Source organism: Rhinatrema bivittatum, chromosome 6 (genome assembly GCF_901001135.1).
Source record: "Rhinatrema bivittatum chromosome 6, aRhiBiv1.1, whole genome shotgun sequence".
NCBI classification, from domain to species: domain Eukaryota; kingdom Metazoa; phylum Chordata; class Amphibia; order Gymnophiona; family Rhinatrematidae; genus Rhinatrema; species Rhinatrema bivittatum.
The window spans coordinates 222,453,416-222,475,815 of record NC_042620.1 but is presented as its reverse complement, the minus strand read 5'-3'; positions in this window follow the sequence as shown (position 1 = coordinate 222,475,815).

Sequence of the window (22,400 nt, the reverse complement as noted above, 5' to 3'; positions counted from 1 at the left end):
CTGTCATTTGGATGCCCAATCTTCCAGTCTTGCAAGGTCCTCCTGTAATGTATCACAATATGCTTGTGATTTAACTACTCTGAATAATTTTGTATCATCCGCAAATTTGATAACCTCACTCATTGTATTCCTTTCCAGATCATTTATATATATATATATATATATATATATATTGAAAAGCACCGGTCTAAGTACAGAACCCTTAGGCACTCCACTGTACCTTTTTTCCACTGAGAAAATTGACCATTTAATCCTACTCTCTGTTTCCTGTCTTTTAACCAGTTTGTAATCCACGAAAGAACATCGCCTTCTATTCCACGACTTTTTAGTTTTCTTAGAAGCCTCTCATGAGGGACTTTTTCAAACGCCTTCTTAAAAACCAAATACACTACATCTACCGGTTAACCTTTATCTGTGGGTGAAATGATAATTCACGTTCATAAACAATACCCAAATTCTTCACTTTATCCACAATCTGAATTCTACAACTACATTGTGGTTGATAGGGTCTGGAAAATCTACTGAGGATAATACCTTCTGCAGTCGATCTCCTGCCGGCGCCATTTTCCGTACGGAAAACGATTCGCGGCAAGAAATCGCTTCCTGAACCCCGCTGGACTCCCAGGAACTTTTGGCCAGCTTGGGGGGGCCTCCTGACCCCCACAAGACTTGCCAAAAGTCCAGCGGGGGTCCGGAACGACCTCCTGCGTCGAATCGTTTTTGTCTATGGCCGCCGGCATTTTGCGGTGGCCATTTTGCAAAATGGCGCCGGCTGAAGACAACAGGATTCAATTGAGGGGGCCGTTCCGGACCGCCGCCGTTCTGGACCACTGCTGGATCCCCAGGTTATTTAAAGCATTTGGGGGTGGGGGATTTAATTTAAAGGGTCGGGGGTGGGTTTTAGGGGGTTTTAGTGTGTTGGCTCACGATTTTAACGATTTTCACGATAGTTTACACACCCAAACGGCAACAATACGATTCCCTCCCCCTCCCAGCCGAAATCGATCGTTAAGACGATCGAGGACACGATTCACATCTCTAGTGTAGATAAGGCAATCTACTCCCTTCTCAGCCAGGATCAATCATATTCGTATTTGGTAAAGTATTTGTCCTTGGATATAAAAGAGTTGGATAGTTAGATATAAAAGAGTCTTGGACTCTTTTTCCAACTATACAGATGAGTATTGTTTCTATATATCTGTTCATGACAAATTTGGAGTCTGTTTTCAAAGAATTTGTGAGGAATATTGGACTGTCTCTTAAGTACCACAGATTAGGGATGTGAATCGTTTTCCATATCGTCTTAACGATAGAAATCGTGTGGCAGGGCAAGAAAATCGTCTTAGGCACGATTTTTTAGTTAAAAAATCGTTAAAAATCGTTTTTTCCGATTAGTGCGCACTAACTCGAGTTAGTGCGCACTAACGGGAGTTAGTGCGCACTAACTGGGAGTTAGTGCGCACTAACTGAAAATGATACAATTTGACACTTTTCAGGTCAGTTAAGGTCAGTTTAGGAATGAATATGTATTCCTATTGGCTGCCCTCTTATTTATTCATGTTACCAAGTTTCCTACTGACAGTATATGGGGGATGGGAAATGGAAACAGTTGGTAGCTTGACAAAACAAGTAATGTGATCAGTCAATGTGACTAGAACTTGTGCCCTAACCCTGATACCAGGGGTATTGAGATCTTCCTGCACACAGTGCCCTATCCCTATTAATACCAGGAGTGTTGTGATCTTCCTGCACACAGTGCCCTATCCCTAATACCAGGGGTGTTGTGATCTTCCTGCACACAGTGCCCTATTCCTGATACTGGGGGTGTTGTGATCTTCCTGCACACAGTGCCCTATTCCTGATACCGGGGGTGTTGTGATCTTCTTGCACACATCCCGATATCAGGGATAGGGCACTGCATGCAGGAAGATCACAACACTCCTGGTATTAATAGGGATAGGGCACTGCATGCAGGAAGATCACAACACTCCTGGTATTAATAGGGATAGGGCACTGCATGCAGGAAGATCACAACACCCCTGGTATCAGGGATAGGGCACTGTGTGCAGGAAGATCACAATACCCCGGAGGAGTGAGGGTCAGGCAGCTCCCCCCTGTCTGTGAAGCCAGCCTCTCACTAGTAATGCAGGGAGGGAGCTGTCTCAGACTTCACCATCCTCCCCCCCCCCCCTTACCCACACACCATTCACTAGCTGGGACATGGGGGAAGTCAGGAGTGAGGGTCAGGCAGCTCCCCCCTGTCTGTGAAGCCAGCCTCTCACTAGTAATGCAGGGAGGGAGCTGTCTCAGACTTCACCATCCACCCCCCCCCCTCACCCACACACCATTCACTAGCTGGGACATGGGGGAAGTCAGGAGTGAGGGTCAGGCAGCTCCCCCCTGTCTGTGAAGCCAGCCTCTCACTAGTGATGCAGGGAGGGAGCTGTCTCAGACTTCACCATCCTCCCCCCCCCCCCTCACCCACACACCATTCACTAGCTGGGACATGGGGGAAGTCAGGAGTGAGGGTCAGGCAGCTCCCCCCTGTCTGTGAAGCCAGCCTCTCACTAGTAATGCAGGGAGGGAGCTGTCTCAGACTTCACCATCCTCCCCCCCCCCCCTCACCCACACACCATTCACTAGCTGGGACATGGGGGAAGTCAGGAGTGAGGGTCAGGCAGCTCCCCCCTGTCTGTGAAGCCAGCCTCTCACTAGTAATGCAGGGAGGGAGCTGTCTCAGACTTCACCATCCTCCCCCCCCCCCTCACCCACACACCATTCACTAGCTGGGACATGGGGGAAGTCAGGAGTGAGGGTCAGGCAGCTCCCCCCTGTCTGCGAAGCCAGCCTCTCACTAGTAATGCAGGGAGGGAGCTGTCTCAGACTTCACCATCCTCCCCCCCCCCTCACCCACACACCATTCACTAGCTGGGACATGGGGGAAGTCAGGAGTGAGGGTCAGGCAGCTCCCCCCTGTCTGTGAAGCCAGCCTCTCACTAGTAATGCAGGGAGGGAGCTGTCTCAGACTTCACCATCCTCCCCCCCCCCCTCACCCACACACCATTCACTAGCTGGGACATGGGGGAAGTCAGGAGTGAGGGTCAGGCAGCTCCCCCCTGTCTGTGAAGCCAGCCTCTCACTAGTAATGCAGGGAGGGAGCTGTCTCAGACTTCACCATCCTCCCCCCCCCCTCACCCACACACCATTCACTAGCTGGGACATGGGGGAAGTCAGGAGTGAGGGTCAGGCAGCTCCCCCCTGTCTGTGAAGCCAGCCTCTCACTAGTAATGCAGGGAGGGAGCTGTCTCAGACTGGTATCAGGGTTAGGGCACTGTGTGCAGGAAGATCACAACACTCCTGGTATTAATAGGGATAGGGCACTGTAAGAGATGACTGTAGTAGATTGAATAAAGATCTGATGTTTCTGCTCTCCTCACACCAAACAAAAACAACACACAAGCAGAGAAGCCCTTCTTACAAAGCTGAGCTAGTGAGTTAAGTAGGAGGAAAAGTAAACATACTGGTGCCAGTGTGGCTACTTAAAAAATACACTTACCAACAATCAATTACATATATTTGAACTGTGTACAGTTCCAGCCAGGACCACCTTTCTAAAATGCACAGTGATTGGCAAATTCAACATGCACTAGCATTTCAGGTGCCTGCTAACAAAAATAATAAACAAACAAGTTCTAGTCACGTGAGTGCTGATCATTACATTACTTTTTTTGTCAAGCTTCCAACTGTTTCCATTTCACATCCCCCCAACCATATTGGTAACATCAATAGATAAGAGCACAGCCAGCCAATAGGAATACATACATACATATTCATTCCTAAGTGACCTTTACTGACCTGGGAAGTGTGAACACTTTGTTTCATTTTCTGTTGGTGTTCGTTAGTTTCCAGTTCCATTTCCCATCCCCCCAACCATCACCTCAGTGGTAACCTTGGTAATATCAATAGATAAGAGGGCAGCCAGCCAATAGGAACACATATTCATTCCTAACTGACCTTCAGTGACCTGGAAAGTGTTTATTTGTATCATTTTCAGTTAGTGCGCACTAAATCGAGTTAGTGCGCACTAACGGGGAGTTAGTGCGCACTAACACGATTTAACGATTTTTAACGATAAATCGTTAGAATTTCTATTGTATCGTGTTCTATAACGATTTAAGACGATATAAACATTATCGGACGATAATTTTAATCGTTGAAAAACGATTCACATCCCTACCACAGATGTGTTTTGCTTTATTGAATCTTTTGCCACGATATACCTATGTGGGGACAAATACTTTAGTGTGGCAGCTTCAGGTCATCAGCTATTTAAAAAAAAAATTTGAGATAAAAAATTAAGTTAATAGACAAATAAAGCAAATGGACCATTAACCTGTATTATGAGTTTGAATGATAGACAAACTCATTGAGTTGTGGGTCCTACAAACAATATATGTGTGTTTCTGCACAAGTGGTTATAATATAAATGAAAAATAATTTGACCAGTGAAACCTGCTTTTGTTTGAGTTGCAGGCTATACAGTTTTAAAATAAATACATGGTAATTCTCAGAAGCCCTAAGTTTTAAAGAGGACTTAGGTGAATAAGTCCGCTTTGAAAATATGCTGGTTTCCCCAGTATATATATGTACACATATGAGCAGGAAATTACCCCTGCTCCTGAGCAGGTGCAACTCTCTGTATGTACTTTAATGTGTATTCTTTTGAAAATCAAAAGGGTCTATGTAAATGCTTTCCCTGTCCCAACTCCATTCCTCAGAATGCTTACCACAAGTGTGGGAGGAAAGTACGCACGTAATCAAGTTACACGCATATTTTTCCTGTGCAACATGCAGGTCATTTTTCAAAGCCAGTTACACATATAAACCAGAATTTGTGTGTGTAAATCCTTTGGAAATTACCCCCTTAAACTGGTGCCATAGTTTAATAAAAATGAACATTACTGCTAATAACAATCGGACCACACAGTACAAGGGTATTGCATATTTACTTTTATCGGTATGAAATGTAAAACTATGGCAAGTTCAGATGTAAAAGATGTTTTAGTTCTATAGAATTTAAAGATTTTTGAGTATATGCATTAAAGTGGTGTGTGTGCGCACAGCAAAAGGTTTATCATTCATAACTTTTAGACGATGACAATGGAATGGGACATGTGGTGAGAACTCACATTTTAGGAAACCTGGCTATTTTTATTCCCTTCATCCTCTCAAAGGGAGCACAATGCAATGAAGCATGGAGCTGAAACTAGGCTACACCTCAGCTGGAAAATGTTGTTTTCTATTAAGCAGCCCCCATAAGCATAAATCATGGCTGAAATTTGTAAGGGTATAAGAAATTAGGAGCAAAAAAGAGAAATGTTTTTAATATGAAAATCATTCTAGAAATTAATAAATATGTGCACTAATAGTGCACAATATTGCTCTTATAATTTTTCTGTTCTCCATAAGAAAAAAACTCTCAGCACAGGATAAGACTTCTTGAGAGCATACCACGTCACTGCACGGCTGTATGGCCCCTTTTTGCCCTCCGATCCCCCCCATCCCTCCCTCCCCAAGCAGTAAGCTGCAGAACGACCAGAGAAGAAGGCCTATTCGAGCAATTTTTCCAGTGCACATGGCAAAATGGGAGCGAGAAACAAACATCATACAATGGCCCCATAAACGATTTGCCCAGGAAAGGACTGCTCCTTTCTTTTCTGGGATGAAGTGTGGCATCACTACTGATCTACCGACCTTCGCAGAACTACAGCTAGAGGTCCTAAGGTATTCTCCAAAGCAGTTCACCAACCCACCACACCATAGACTGACCATCATGAGGTGCTGCGTGCAAAACTTTGGTCACTACCACAGACTACATGACTCTGGAGCTCTGTGACCCCTGTGGAGCAGCGAATATTCAGCACCATCCAGCACTGTCACAATAATCAGAGGCAGGATTTTTTCGATTGAAGCAGTGGGTAGTATCCAAGCTTTCACCATCTAATGATGCCAGCACCGTTCCTCTTAAATCCGAAGAAGTTCAGTAATGAAAAGCCAGATCAATGGTCAACCCAACAACAGCCTCCCATCCCGCACTCCTTAGCAGTGTTTTACTAGGGGCAAAAATGAAAAAGGGCAGGGACTTCAGAGGCCCCCCCCCCCTCCCAGCCAGAGCTGGGAAGAGCTGAGAACCAAGCCTGGGAATTCGGCAGAGAGAGAGAGGCTGTCATCACACAGATGCAAACAAATGGGCACTCTTAACCCGCATATATTTTGGCTAATTTTCAAAGGGAAAAGAGCTGTTATCCTTCTATGGAAAATAGCAGATGCAAAGTCTGCATGCGAACATCTGAGCACTCCTATCTGAGCAAAAACCTGAGCGAGGCCAAAATAGCATGAGCTTATTTGAGACATACATATGCTGTTTTGCTCTCCTGAGCGGTCCTGAGATTGCTGCCGGCTTTCACGCCGAATATTATTCAGAGCGAAACTGGCGGTGATAAGGAATCTTACCTTTCGCCGCCAGTGATATGTCTGCAGCGTCGGCCCCTGGTGCCGCCCCGACTCCTCCTCTTCCAGGGCTGACTCCGCCCTGAGCTAGCTATCGCACGTGAAGTCCCTTTTCGCGTGCGATAGCGTTAGAAAATGACCCCCTGTGTCTTGTATAAACTGTGAATTAAAAAATGTTGATTTAAAATCAATAAACTCAGGACTTATCTTAATTTAGCTTGAGTCCATAGAGTGGAGAAAAATCTCCAGTACACTTACACTTTAGATGTCTTCATAAGTTCCCCAAAAAAATAGATCCCATACAATAAACCAGATCTCAATTCTCAATACGGAAAAGACAGTGTGTACTCTAATTGCCAACATGAAGGAGCCCGATGCACGATGCGTTTTGACTCTTCAATTGGAAATCCATGATTAAAAGATAATGAGGGGATGCTTTGGATACAGAATTGTGACTCAAGGCTCTATATGATGATGGTTTGGTTTCCTTAAAAACCTTTAAACAAAGGTATGTTTTGCAATTATTAATCTAACCTTGGTTCGCTTATAGGATTGATGATTTACCTTGGTTTTTGTTGCTTTTTTACTGAATAATTTTAAACATTCCCTTTTCTTTAATAGTAGTGTATATTTTCTGACTGTGCACACAGTCCTCCTGGATGGGTAGAAGTAAGCGCAGATAGTTTGTTGACTCATCAATCCTGGCACAGGCAAACACCAACAAAGGTTTTCTTCTATGAGTCAACAGTTCAACTAGAAAATAATCAGACTGAGGTATTTTACCTATCTCTTTATTCTCAGACACAATTTTCAATTTTTATTTTGCAGCACATCCTTTCCCATAGGAAAGCATAATGTTGTCCTGTAAACTGCTCCTCCCACCCCCCCAAGAATTTGATATGAAACTCCAGGAAGGATGACTCAGAACCAATATCAGAAAAAATGTCTTCATGGAAAGAGTAATGGATGCCTGGAATGCCCCCCCCCCAAAGAGGCAGTGAAGGCAAGAACAGTAAATTAATACAGAAGGGCATGGGACAAACAATGCGGATGCATAAAGGCTTGAAGAAAGTGATGGCATAACATTTCCGCATTGGGGTGACTTGCACTGAGTGGAAGTTATTACCCTTATCAGAATACATGGGTGCAACTTGCATCAAAAGGCAGTTACTACCCACGGGGGTAATCTGCACAGAGCAGCAGTTTCTACCCTTATCATAACACAAGGGGCTAACTTGCACCAAAAGGCAGTTACTATCCATAACAGAATGCATGGGGGCAGTTACTACCATAAGCAAGTTGCTGGACAGACTACATAGACCATTTGGAGGTCGATATTCAAAAGCCATTTAGACAGATAACTGAAAACTGATCTGAAAAGTTATCTGTCTTATTGGCTATCCAGGGATATTCAGCGCCATATGCGCCTAAATTCTAGGTGCACATCTTGATAAGTCAGAGGCATTATGGGGGTGGGCAGAGCAGTGTTTTAGGGCGGGCCAGAGTTAGCCACATGTTATGCGGCTAACTCTGGCTAACCCATACAGCTGTCCTAAAATTAGCTGGTTTGACATAACCAACTAATGTTAAGATAGCTGGGTATATTCAGCGGTGTGGTTGCACTGCTGAATATCCCCGTTAAGTTAGCTGGATAGCTACATCCTACTAATTTAACTAGCTGCTCCATGACTGAATTATCTCTTAGTAATGACAACAGATAAAGACCATGTTACTATGTAAACTCAACTGCAGCTGGCAATGAGACAAATTCAATCAAAAGTAAAATTCTGTATTATGTAGTGGTGTGAAATTTGCACTACATATTTTACTTATTTTTTATTGCATATCTATTTGTGGTTAAAATAATCAATAACAACATAGCTAGTTTCAAATGCACTTATTTTTGTGCAGTGTCATGTCCTATCCCCATTTCCTCCACGCACTTCTTACAATAGGATGCTACACAAAGGGCTCACTTAAAAGATGACTTTCTGGGAAATGCACTCATACCTATACATGTAACTGCACATCTCTGACTACCGTGTAGAGCTTTCAATAGCTTCTGAATTCCTATTTTATTTCCTCCAAAATCAATTTTCATCTTCATCCCTGGGAAACAAGTTTAATATAACCACAAAATTGTAAGGCACTGAATTTTCACTTTCCATGGTGAAATCCATATGAAGCCACTGCTTCATTAATTAACAGCACATGAAAGTGAATTTTTTTTTAGAGGATGTGAAAGTGGCTAGCACAGGTCTATTTTAACAATAGGAAGTTATGCTATTAGCATGATAAACCCCGGAATTCCCTTAAGTGCTGAGCAAGACTTGAACTGCTTAACAGAAGAGAAGATGCTCTCCCTCTCCTACTAGCTACTTACATTTACATTAACAAGCCCCAAATGAAACTGAATTAATCCTCCTGCAGCAGTTTAAGCAACCTAATACCAGGTGGAGCTGATATCAACAAAGGCAGAAGAATATTTCAAAGGTATATCTGCTCTTACATAGGAAAAAGCATATTAATTACATCATAGAAATGTTAACATAGAAACGTGACGGCAGAAAAAGACCGTATGACCTATCTAGCCTGCCTAGCTGCCCAACTAATTTAGCTTTACAGTTCCTATCATTCCTTCAGAGGCCCTTTGTTTATTCCATTATTTTCTGAATTCAGATAGTTTTTGTCTCCATCGCCTCCAATGGGGAGGCTGTTCCATACATCCAATAATCTCACTGGAAAGAAATATTTCATAAGATTACTGAGTTTACCACTTTTGCCCTCATCCCATGACCCCTCATTCTAGAACCTATTTTCCATTGAAAGAGGCTCGCCTCCTCTGCATGGAAACTTTGGGAGATATTTACATGTCTCTATCATATCTCCCCTATCTCGCCTTTTCTCTCTAGGGTATACATGTTTAGATGTTTAAGTCTGTCCCTATATGCTTTAGAACGAAGGTCACTGACCATTTTAGTAGCCTGCCTCTGGATTGACTCCAACTGATTTATATCCTTTTGAAAGTGTGGTCTCAAAGGTTGTACACAGTATTCTAAATGAGGTCTCAGCTGAGACCTACCATATCTTTCGCTCCATAAGACGCACCTGACCATAAGACGCACCTAGGGTTCAGAGGGGGAAAATTAAAAAAAAAAAAGGTGTGCAAACCGGCTCCGTTCCTGGGCGTCTGTGCGTCTTATGGAGCGATGGGTGTGCATACCATTTTTTTTTGTCCCTGTTTCATTTTTGGGTCTGGGGAGGGACATTTCGGTCCACTCCCCGGATTGGAAAACTTTTATCATGCTATTTTGTGGAAAAAAAACCCTCCCACTCCAACCCTTCAAATTTAATGAAGTACAACCCCCCCACCCTCCTGACCCCCCCCCCCCAAGACTTGCCAAATGTCCCTGGTGGTCCAGCAGGGGACCTGGGAGCAATCTCCCCCTCTCTGGCATTCGGCTGCCATAATCAAAATGGCGCCGGTGGCCCTTTGCCCTTATTATGTGACAGAGGCTACCGGTGCCATTGGTCGGCCCCTGTCACATGGTAGGAGCAATGGACGGCCGGCACCATCTAAAAAAATGGCATGGACCATCCATTGCTCCTACCATATGACAGGGGCTGACCAATGGCATTGGTAGCCCGTCACATGGTAAGGGCAAAGGGCTACTGGTGCTATTTTGATTACTGGCAGCCGAATGCCCGAGAGGGGGAGATCGCTCCCAGGACCCCCGCTGGACCACCAGGGATTTTTGGCAAGTCTTGGGGGAGTCAGGGGGGGTGGGGGTTTGTAGTTAATTTTTTTTTTTTTTTATATTCGATAAGACAAGCACATCGATAAGACCACTCCAGATACTTCAAAATACTGCAGCCAGAATACTAACGGGAAAAAAGAGGAGGGACCATATAACCGAAACTCTAGCAGACTTACATTGGTTACCCATCGAATACAGGATAAAATACAAAGCCTTATGCACCATACACAAACTAATATATGATAAAGAAGCAGACTGGCTAAACACAGCCTTACGAGTACACGTTCCACAAAGAAACCTCCGCTCAGCAAACAAAGCACTACTAACAATCCCTTCAGTAAAGTCAGCAAAATTAACCCAAGTGAGAGAAAGGGCTTTATCATTGGCTGGACCCATACTATGGAACACGATGCCACCCGAACTCAGATTACAGAATAATCTCAAAACTTTTAAGAAAAATCTAAAAACATGGCTCTTTAAAAAAGCCTTCACTATGGAGGGTAGAGAATGAAAGTACAAGGTAATGCAGATGAGAATGAATTTAATCAATCCTACTTTTAAGAAGTAATATTTCAAAGCGATAGTAACTCAATAATATACCTGGACTTGACCAACATTACTCAAGTAATGATTTTATTTATGAAATTGTAACCGAACTTTATTGGCACCTGTTAGAATGTAAGATATCCTACATTTACTTACCTTAGTCTATGTGCCTATTTGTAAACCGTTGCGATGGTATATAACTTAGCGACGGTATAGAAAAGTTTTTAAATAAATAAAATAAATAAATAAAATATTCACTCCATAAGATGCACAGACATTTTCTCCCCACTTTTGGGGAAAAAAAATGCATCTTATGGAGTGAAAAATATGGTATATAGGTGCAATATTACCTCCCTTTTTCTGCTGACCATTCATCTACCTATGTAGCCAAGCAACTTTCTGGCCTTATCCATCTGTTTGGCCACCTTAAGACCATCAGATAGAATCACCCTCAGATGGCAATCTTCTTTCATGCTTAGAATTTCATCCCCAATACTGTACCTCTCCCTTTGATTTTGCACCCTAAATGCATAGTATATTTTAGCATTCAGTCTTAGCTGATAAGACCCTAAACCATTCCTCAGGCTTTACTTGATCCCTCCTAATGTTTTCCACACATTCCTGGCTGTCTACTCTTATTGCAGATTTTGATATCCCAGCTTATCTTGCCTTTTCCAGATATTGTCGACTATCTTCTTCTGTGATCTCTTGTAGTTTATGAATGCTAACCCTTTTAGAAAATCCTAGTGTCTTTTTCCTCTTTCACTTATTTACTTTCCTAACATAAATATTAGTTGCCCTTAAATTTCCTTTTAGTTTTGCCCACTGCTCTTCTACTTCCCCTAGATGTTCCTATCCAGCTAATGACTCATCGAGGTACTCCCCCATTTTAAGAACGTTAGTTTTCATGAACTAGGCTCCTTGTTTTTGAATGAACCTTCATCTCATGCACGCTAATACTGAACTGCACCATCCGGTGATCACTGGATCTCAAGTGATCATCCACTACATCAGAGATACTGTCTCCATTGGTAAGCACCAGGTCCAGTGTTACCTCCTCCTATGTGGGTTCCATTACCAGTTTACAGAACAGTTCTCCCTGCAGAAAATCCAGGGTTCCCCTGCTTCCAAAAACATCACAGCTGGGATGTATCAATCAACATGCAGCAGATGAAATCCCCTAACAATAGCACCTCCCCTTTCATAGCATTTTTGTGAATATCTAGTCTGTATATTACACCAATGTAAATATTCCATTCCCTATTTCCAGATTATACAACAGTGCCTCTTATCTCGTAAGCCCTGCAATTCTGCTGCTTTAATATTATTTTTTATATGCCACGTCTCCACCACATCCACATCAGCTTCTTCCATGACTGCCTCTAGATATGGGACATTATTTCCTATACTATGAGCATCAGTGTAAATAGCTTTCCAGATGTTGCCCTTTTTTCCCAATTTTATACAAGTATTTATTTTACTTACTTTAGAGTTTTGTTCACCCAACCCTGATGATCCTAGTTTAAAGCCCTCTTCAGTAGATTTGCATATCTGTTTCGGAAGATGCTGCACCCCATCTTCAACAGGTGGACCCTCCTATTATTGCTCAGCAGTCCTTGAAACATCATCCCATGGTCCAGGAAGCTGGAAATGCTGTCATCAACACCATCTTTTCAACAATTCATTCATTTCCAGAATGTGAGATTCTCTTTCTGGGCCTTTATCCTTGACTAGGAGGATGAAGGGGAAAACCACCTGTGCATCCGGTTGCTTTACCCTCTCTCCCACATCCATGAAGTCACTTTTGATATGATCTATATGGGACCTAGCAGTATCATTCAACTTATACGATGAAAACCATGATATAAATTACATAAAGTTATTTTTAAACTGGTTTTAGAGCTATAGGCATACAATACTTTCTCTTCCCTAATCTGGTGATGTTCAAAAGTTTCACGCCAATGAATTATTTGTGAAATATTTTTTACCTTCATTTTTTAGCCCAAAATTTAGAAGTACTGGTTTTCCCTAAGTTTGCAAATGTTCATGAGAAATTACCATTCATTTTGCAAGAACTTGCCATTTTTTGCTGTTTGTATTTTTTCTCTTTTGGTGTGACAACTTTTAACTATTCATGCAGAAGATTTGGTATTAAATGCTGTGGCAAAAAGACAAAATGTGGTGATATCTCCAGAAATGATTTACAAAACAAACTATGTACTTCTAAATATTCTTGCCTTTATGCTTCTATCTTGTCCTTTTTTTCAATATATTAAATGATTGTGCAAGCAGATCTTTCCACAGTTCATCTATAGTGACAAAGCACAAAAAGAGGCCAATGTAGCAAAGTGCACTGTCATGATGCAAAGCAGCTTATGTTCCTGCGCTGACAGGTGTGTCAAAATGCCTTTGCAGGCTGGTTTTTGAAAAGAAGATAAGTACACTGCAATGAGATGTTCTAATCATTTTTGCAGGGTTGTCCATAGGAAATTTCTGCATATAAGTTTTCTATCAGGCTTATTTGCATACAAAAATTCCAGAAGAAAATTTGCACACCGAAAACTGCAACTTCTGAACAGAATTTAGCGCACTTTAATACATCAGCTCCTAATTCTTAATGGGAAAAGAATGTATTGCTTACGAGAGCTGGGTGAATGTGTGAAATTTTAAATTAACTATCAAGAAAAACTGAATTCATTAACCAATTGTACAAATTTTCACTTGTTAAAAATAAGCAACTTCAAAGGAGTTTGCAAAGAATCATCAGATGGTGCCATCTTGGGAGCCGCACAGGCAGGGCCGACATGTCCATTAGGTGAACTTAGGTGGTCGCCTATGGCACTGACCAGTAGGGGGCGCCAAAGAGCGGCCATGTGGTGCTGCAAGCGGAGCCTATCCCACTCACGGCAAAGAGCAATAGAGATTTGTCAGGCTGCGAGCAGCACCCAACCTGCTCGCGGCCCTGAGAAGCACACAGTCGGTGGCGCGAATGAGGTAGGAGTCGGGGTGAGACCAGTGGGGATGGCACCACCGAGGGGGGCGGGGCAGGGTGGCACGACTGGGGGGTGGGGCCGGCACAAGGAGAAGGATCGCCTAGGGTGCCTTATACCCTTGCACTGGCCCTGCTCATAGGATATGTTATCTTTTACTTACTCAATATAAAAAGATGCTGCAATATATGAACTTAAAAAAATAATAATTTGATCTGAAGAAGAGACCTCTGCTCTTACGAAAGTCCATGTGCTTTATAACATTTTATTTATTGGCTCTGTAAAAAATATCACTAAATACTAAGGAGGCAATTTCCAAAAGCATTTATGCAGGTAAAACTGGGGTTTATGCACATAAATGGCTTTTAAATATTGCTACACTCCTTTGAAAATTCACTTCACAGGGCTGAATTTTCAAAGGATTTTACATGCATAAATGGGCTTCATGCGTGTAAATGGGCTTTTGAAAATTGCAAAAATACATATGACTTTTACGCACATAAATCCTTTTTAAAATGACTTCTTAAGATTCCAGTTTCTCCCAGCCAATATAGCTACACATTGCTCATTTTAAAAGGCTGTCCACACTTGAAAAAGTCTAAAGATTGGTTGATCCACCTGTTTTGAATGTATATTGTTGGAACATAGCCAAAGAAAGGTTCTACTTGGCTCTATTGCAAATTTAACCACAGCTATTCTAATACAGAGGTAGGTAATTTCAGTCCTCAACTGCCACAAGTTAGTCAGGTTTTCAGGATTTCCATAATAAAATGCATATCAAGGGCCTTATTTTCCAAAGCATTTACACTCTTAAAACTGGGTTTTAAGGGCCAGATTTTCGAATCTACATGCGGGCGTAGATTTGTGCGCGCAACCCGGCGCATACAAATCTATGCCCGATTTTATAACAGGCACGTGCAGCGCCCTAGGGGAACCCCGATGGTTTTACCCTTTCCCTCCGAGGCTGCTCCGAACTTTCCTTCCACCCCCCACCTTCCCCCACCTTCCCTTATCTAACCCGCCCCCAGGCCTACCTAAATCCCCCCACCTTTATTTTTTTATTTACGCCTGTGTAGGTTGCGCATGCTAGCCAAGTGCTGGCACGCGATCCCCTGGCACGGCTGTTGTGCCGGAGGCCTCGGTCCCGCCCCACCCCTGGACCGCCCCGCCCACTCCCCGCCCCTTTTTTCAAGCCCCGGGACATATACGCTTCCCGGGGCTTGCGTGCGTCACCGGGCCTATGCAAAATAGGCTCGACGCACGCAGGAGGGGTTTAAAAGGGTTACGCACATAGCCCTTTTAAAATCCGCCCCTAAATGTGTAAATGTAGTTTACTCATGTAAGCGGGCTTTTGAAAAATTGCTGCAACCTATGCCACTGAATGGTCAATAGGTTTTACCTGCATTAAGTTAACTTACTGTGGATAAATGCTTTTTGAAAATTCCTATGATAGTATGTTACATTTACATGTGTAACTCTTTTGAAAATTCTCCTCTCAGTATAGATATTTTATTTATTTTATTTATTTACTATTTTTCTATACCGGCTTTCATGACAGGTATCACATCAAACCGGTTTACATTTAACAGGGTGTGCAATATACAGAGAACTCGAGCAACTATAACAAGTGCGTGGTTAAAGGAATTGCAGTTACAATAAAACAGGGAAGTACACAACTGGGAGCGGAGGAAGAAGAAGAAAAGAGAGATTAACTGACAGCAAATTATTTACAGAGATGCAAAATTAATTCCAATGTAGTGGAATTGATATCGTGAATGAGATTGATGACATAGTGTTAGATATCTTGAAAACTCAACTGGCTTGCAACACTCAAGGACCAGAATTGCGTACTTCTGCTCTAATAAGTATATTTTAGTGAAATTCTCAGAATATAACCAATTCAGAACAGTTTAAAAGCTCACAAAAAAAACAAACAAAACACTGCAAGTTTTCTCTGGGTATTAAATTCATCAGGTGAACTTCTAGTTGGCTTAAGGCACAATAAAAATCTTTTATGCATGTGGTATTTACAGCCCAAACGTCTATATCAATTTTATCATACTGATAGAATTTTATATGTTAGGAAATAGCCTGACAACTATAGATATGGTTGAGGAAAAAGTGGGATTTAATGAATAAGAATTTTAAGTTTTATTGGTTATTGATCTACCAAAAAAAAAAAATCAGTAAATTTAAAAAATAGTCAATCTGACCCAAACAGCTGTAAATCCAGCAGAATATATTTGTCAGGAGAAACTGGCTAGGACATACAGTTGAAATGGTATATTAAAAAAAATGTCCCATTCCATTCTCTAAAAGCAATGGTCTCCTTGATAGATGGGGGATGACCTACATTAAATGCCCTTCACCTCCATTAAATATGTTCCCCTTTAGCTCTCAACATCTGAGTCAGGTCAAAAAATATTAGCTTGCAGTATAGCATGTTACAGGGGCTATAATTTAATTACAAAACATTGATTGAAAGAATGTTTAGTTAAACTTGTCAAGCTATATTTGAGCACGTAAATGTTGTTGACACATTTTTCTTACATATATTTGCAATGACCCCTAACTATGCTTCTATGTTTTATGCTAACAGAGCCTGAACAAGTTAAAGTGAAAAGGGCTATAGTTAAGTGCATACAACTTTATGTATTCTTAGAATGCTATTCTGCTCTGTACAGACAGCACAATTCTAATCGTATAATTAAAACTGGCATTCATTTTATCTACATCAATCGAATTGTGGGGTTAACTGAATATGCCAGATCTGAACCTGTGACCTTCAGAAGGTATGAACAGAACCTTAAAGCTATCTCTCCAATGTTTTATAATCTGTTAATATACACTTAGGGATATTTCTTTTTGAATACAAAGGGAGGCACATAATTGATAGATGCATGACTACCATGAACATATTTTGGTGAAAGCACACGTGAAGCTTGTGCTATTATTCAAAAGATGATATTGATTTTCAGCCTCCTCTTTCCCACTCAAAGTGCACCGATATGGTATGCTCTCATTACTTTCTTTGAGAAACGACTGAAATTAAACGAAAGGCACTGTATTATCAGTTGAGTACCTTGATTAGCAAGAATGCCCTGGTTATTTCATAACACAACGTGATTGGATAATCTTGAGGCTTATTAATCCTTCATAGCCTGAAGGATATGAGCTTTTATTAGTTGTAAGGCATGCCATCCGGTTCAAAACCTGAACTCCCCACAGCAAAAGATGAAAAGAAAAGCTTAGCGAATACAATTTGTATCCTGATGGCGTGTGCTAAAATTAGAAGGGCTTTGTATCAGTAAGGTGTACACATTTAAATAATATTGAATTATTGGAAAACATTACCACAATTAGATAGTAACTGCATAAAAAACAAACATTCCCAGCAGGCAATTCCAAAACAAAACTCTACAATATACCAGAAAGCTATGCGTATATATATATATATATATATATATATATATATATATATTTTTTTTTTTTTTTTTTTTTTCTTATTTAAAGACTATTTTTTCTGAAATTGTCATTGCAATGTCTCAAAAACAACCCCTCACAATTCATTTATAAATGCTTTGCATGTTAATATGCTTGAAGCTGAGGCAGTCAGTAATTTTAGAGCTTTTCCCCTGAGTTGTGTAGTTCTTTTCATATGTAATTATTCTCGGAGTGCATTAGATAATGCTATGGTTCCCACAGCTGTATACACATCTATAAATCATTAATGAGGCAGTTAACTGAAACAAAACTATGAAAGATTTGCATTACCCGGCAGAATCCTGCCTTAATTGACTTCCAGTTATTTATAATTAATTTTTCCGTTTGGAATCATGATTGCAAGCCACTGATTTCTTTCTTTTTTTTTTTTTTTATTATTGCAAAGGTCTTTGACGCTGCCTATTCATCTTTCCTTTTTCCAGCAAGCCTCCACAGAATGTCTGCAATTGCCCAGCAATTGGTTCCAAGTCTTAGTGATGCGAGTTTCAGTAGATATGAATCGTTTATTTACACTTTCAAATAATAGAAGGACTAGGGGGCATTCCATGAAGTTAGCAAGTAGCACATTTAAGACTAATCAGATAAAGTTCTTTTTTACTCAATGCACAATTAAGCTCTGGAATTTGTTGCCAGAGGATGTGGTTAGTGCAGTTAGTGTAGCTGGGTTCAAAAAAGGATTGGATAAGTTCTTGGAGGAGATGTCCATTAACTTCTATTAATCAAGTTTACTTAGGGAATAGCCACTGCTATTAATTGCATCAGTAGCATGGGATCTTCTTAGTGTTTGGGTAATTGCCAGGTTCTTGTGGCCTGGATTGGCCACTGTTGGAAACAGGATGCTGGGCTTGATGGACCCTTGGTCTGACCAAGCATGGCAAATTTCTTATGTTCTTATGTTCTTATACAAAAGGGTCAATTTTAAAATCTCAGCATGTGCAAATGCCGGGAGATATGGGCATGGCTAGACCACGCGTGCGCTGAGCGCATTTTCAAAGTGGCCTGGCCACGCGCATATCTCCTGGTATGCACGGAAGAGCCGGGTTTCGGAAAAGGGGCGGGCCGGGAGAGGTCAGGGGGCAGGGGCTGGGCAGGGGCTAAGCAGGACAGCGTGCGCTGGCAGCCGGCCAGCACGCGGAACTTCCTGTTGCTCGTGAGAGCAGGTAAGTTCTAAAATTTAAAAAAAATACATTAGTTAGAGGGGGTTTAGGGGCTGGGGCGGAGAGGGGGGAAAAGGGAGAAAAGTTAGCTAGGAGGTTAGGGAACTGGGGAAAGGTCTCGCGTCAGCGCGCGTTTCTTAAAAAAAAATGTCCCCTCCTTGCGTGCGCGAGTCGCCACCCACCCGCACATGCGCACTCCAATATAAAATCAAACGCGCCTGTGTGCACGGGTATCGGATTTTATAGTATGTGCGCTGCGGCATGCGCTTGTTATAAAATCAGCGCGTCCCTTTTAAAATTGACCCTAAAGTGCAGGGACCCAACACACATGACCTGAAGCTAAATTTTCAGAGTGAAACAAGCGAGGTAGTACACTTGCTACAAGCTCCTCACATAATTTCCCCGTGCTATTTATGTGGCTGGCTAAGGATGGGCGGGATGGAGATAGCGTGCGCACTTTGGAAAATGTCATGCACATGCATGGTTTTCCCTCCCTCTACCTAAATCCCTCTACCCAGGAGCGCCTCCTTGCAAACTAGCCAAAAGTACAGGCAGCCTTTCAAAGTGCATGTGCTTTTAGCAGGGTGGTGGAGGAAAGCAATTTCCACAAACACCAATTTATCTGAGTAAATTGCTATTTCCAGTGCCTGGGAAAATGGCTTTGAAAATTGCTCTTGTTAGTTTAATTGTCTAGTTCTGATATGCTCAAGTAAAAGTCATTTTAATATTTTGACTTTCTTTTTTCAAACTTGTTCCAGTTTATTGAGGTGAAACAAGTATCATATAATTAGGCAAGGTTTCTGAAGAACAAATATCTAAAATGCACTTAATAACTGGGGAGGAGTTGAAAGACCCAAAGTAAAGATGGAGGAGGACTTAGACCAGGGGTGGCCAACTCTGGTCTTCAAGAACCACGAACAAGCCTGGTTTTCAAGATATCCATAATGAATACTCATGAAATACATTTTTATACAGTGAAGGCAGTGCACACAAATCCATCTCAAGGAGCCGACTCCCATCCCAGGTTTTGGGAGAAGGCCAAAACAGTGGAGGTGCTCCACCTCGGGAGGGGTTCAGAGGCTGGAGGGAGGGCCGGTGAGCTCATTTTAAGCCAGGAACAGCCTCCCACCAGCCTCTTCTTTTGGCAGTTTTTTATATTGTGCCAGAGAGCTTCATTCAAACTGAAATTTGTGGGGAGAGGAGGGGAGGGTGGAGTTAGAGATGTCATATGCGAGTATGCACCTGAAATGGTTGAGCATGTTTACTGTGGATATCCTAAAAAACAGACTTTTTTGTAGCTACTGAGGATCAGAGTTGGCCACCAGTGACTTAGACACTCGCCAAAATTACTCTTTGGCAAATGCTCAGTCTTTTAAGTTAAAAACAGAATAATTCTGGGATATTTTCAGCAACTTAGAACATCTTATATGGGTAATTCCCATTTGTTTACTATACTAGATCCTCGGCCTAGTCTATATGAATGATTCCTACAATAGTCAACATGGTAGCTTCTCATTCACCTAAACATTTTGCTCTGCTTACAATATTATATACCCTACTTTTCCTCATTGGTAATTGTTCCCCCTCATTGTGAACAAAGAAGACATTTCAAATAATGATTGTTACTGCCTGATCCTGCTATTGTATAAAATATCGTTGTTATGAAAGCTTGCAATGGGAACTTGGCCTTTTTTGGGCTTTCACTATTCATTTCCATATTGCTTTCTGTGCTAATACAACTTGATTTTGATAGGATGTTTTCGCTAGTAAGCTGAAATGCAAAATACAGCTGACACAGAAATCAAAGAGAAAAAGTAAAACAAGTCCAATGATTGGGACTCCATTCAAACATTTCATCTGGCAATATGCTTTCTAAGTGTCAGAGCATTTTGCACATGAGATCTAAAGCAATGCTTGCAAAAAGAGATGTTTGCTGCATGCCAATTTTAATTATTTGCACTGGGTAGGAACACGTCAAGCATGCAGGCAATGTGTATAGATTGTATTTCTCTATGGTTAACACCTTTCCTGCAAGTATTTCCTCTAATGAAGAGAGGAACCTCCTCATGTATTAGCTTCCTGAAGCTTAGCCACCCACCAGTAGAATGCAGATTATTTCTAAAACTCAGTGTTCATGACAAAAATCACATTTTCACTTTATTATTTTCTACTTACTCATTTATACTCTGTGAAAAATACTGTTGACTATGGAGTATTATTAGTTGCTACAGTAGTTATAAAATGTTCCATTAATCAGAATTGTATGAGTTTATGACGCTGCAATGCTGTATACAGACTCTAATAATCAGCATCAGTCAGTTAATGATCCCAATTTACACAGCACTGTATTATCTTTCAGCAGATATAGATGAGTTTTGAGGTAGCTCATTGGGTTGGGTTGAAACAGAAAAGCTCTTGGCTTGGTTTGCCATGCCCTTATCAGATAGCCAGTTAAAAAGGTAACAGCAGACTTCTTTGAGCCATATTGCTGACTTCCATTATATTTGCTAATAGTTCGATATCCGCAATTTCTTTGGTAGCCCACACAAAATATTAGTGAAATTCTCATCATGCTTACAATAGGCTGTAGAAAACAATGCATTTAAACCAAGGTTTACACAAAAATCCAGGTAAAGATTAAACTAATTGACGAATATGCAAAAATATTCACATTTCCATTTCCGAATTACTGTAATCTCGTTTGAGCTCAATACTGTTTGTGTTAAATGTTCTTGGTGAGCTTGAGTGTTGGGAAGATGGTAAACATGTACAGACCCCTTGCTTGGGGGGGGGACGCAAGAGGGTGGCCTGACCTCCAACCATGGCTTGGTGTGCTTAGCATGGGGTTTGGGGGGAGTGGGGGGAGTGGGGGTCGGACAGACACGGGCGACCTATGGTAGGTAAGGGAGGAGCAGGCCAGGGTGGAGATAGTGGTTGGGTTTAAAGGGACCGGGTGAGCACAAACACAGCATCTTTCTTTGCTCCCAGCCACTGGGATGCAAGGGGCAGGGAAGATGGGAGCCCTGGGCCTGTGAGTCCAGCTAGACAGGGTTGTGAATTATCTGCATCCTCTAATGGCTGGTTAATAGTGCTGCATACATCTAGCAGTGCTTTAGAAATGATTTATAGTAAGTAGCAAAAGGTTGCTGCATGAAAAAAATCTGCTTAGATATTGTATAAGGTTTGAGGAGAGAGACCATCTGGACAGAATCGTTGGACTCAAAATCTTTACTTTCTGTGGGTAACCCTAGATTATCTGACAGCATGATAAAGTGAAATGCTGTGTACAAACCACTAGCTGTAAACTGAAATGAATGTCAGAACATAAGTCAGAGAGCTTGCCATCGCTGCACTATTTTTGAAAGTCTCAGTTCTAGGAGGTTACATTTTTTGCAGTACTAATACAGTGCTCAATGTGCTGTTTGATAAAAAAGATACATAGATTACCAATAAGCCTCCCAATACTCTTTTAGTGTTAATGCTGCACACTATATATATTCATTTTTTAACCAACCTTATTCTTTACATATTATATGCACATCTGTATCTCATTAAAAATAAATATTAGCTCAATAATGTGGTCTGGAGAAAAACATTGAACTGCTTTTACTAGTAAAATAGCCAAACACCTAAAACAAGAGATAACTACAAAATTATATATGCCACGGATGAGTATCTGAGCAATCAGGAATAAGGTTCTATAGCACATGCCCACTGAAGCTTAGAGTCATAAATACTTGTTTGTTTTATATGTCATATTACAAATTTAAAAAACTCCTCATACGTTCCAGGCCTTTATACTTATAAATAGACCCTTGTACAACAGTCATGTGCTACTAACATTATGAATTTGGTGACAAGACATGTCCAACTTGCTACAGTCATCATGGGGATGGCGCATATCCTTTGTTTCATGTTGCATTGCTTCATTATGT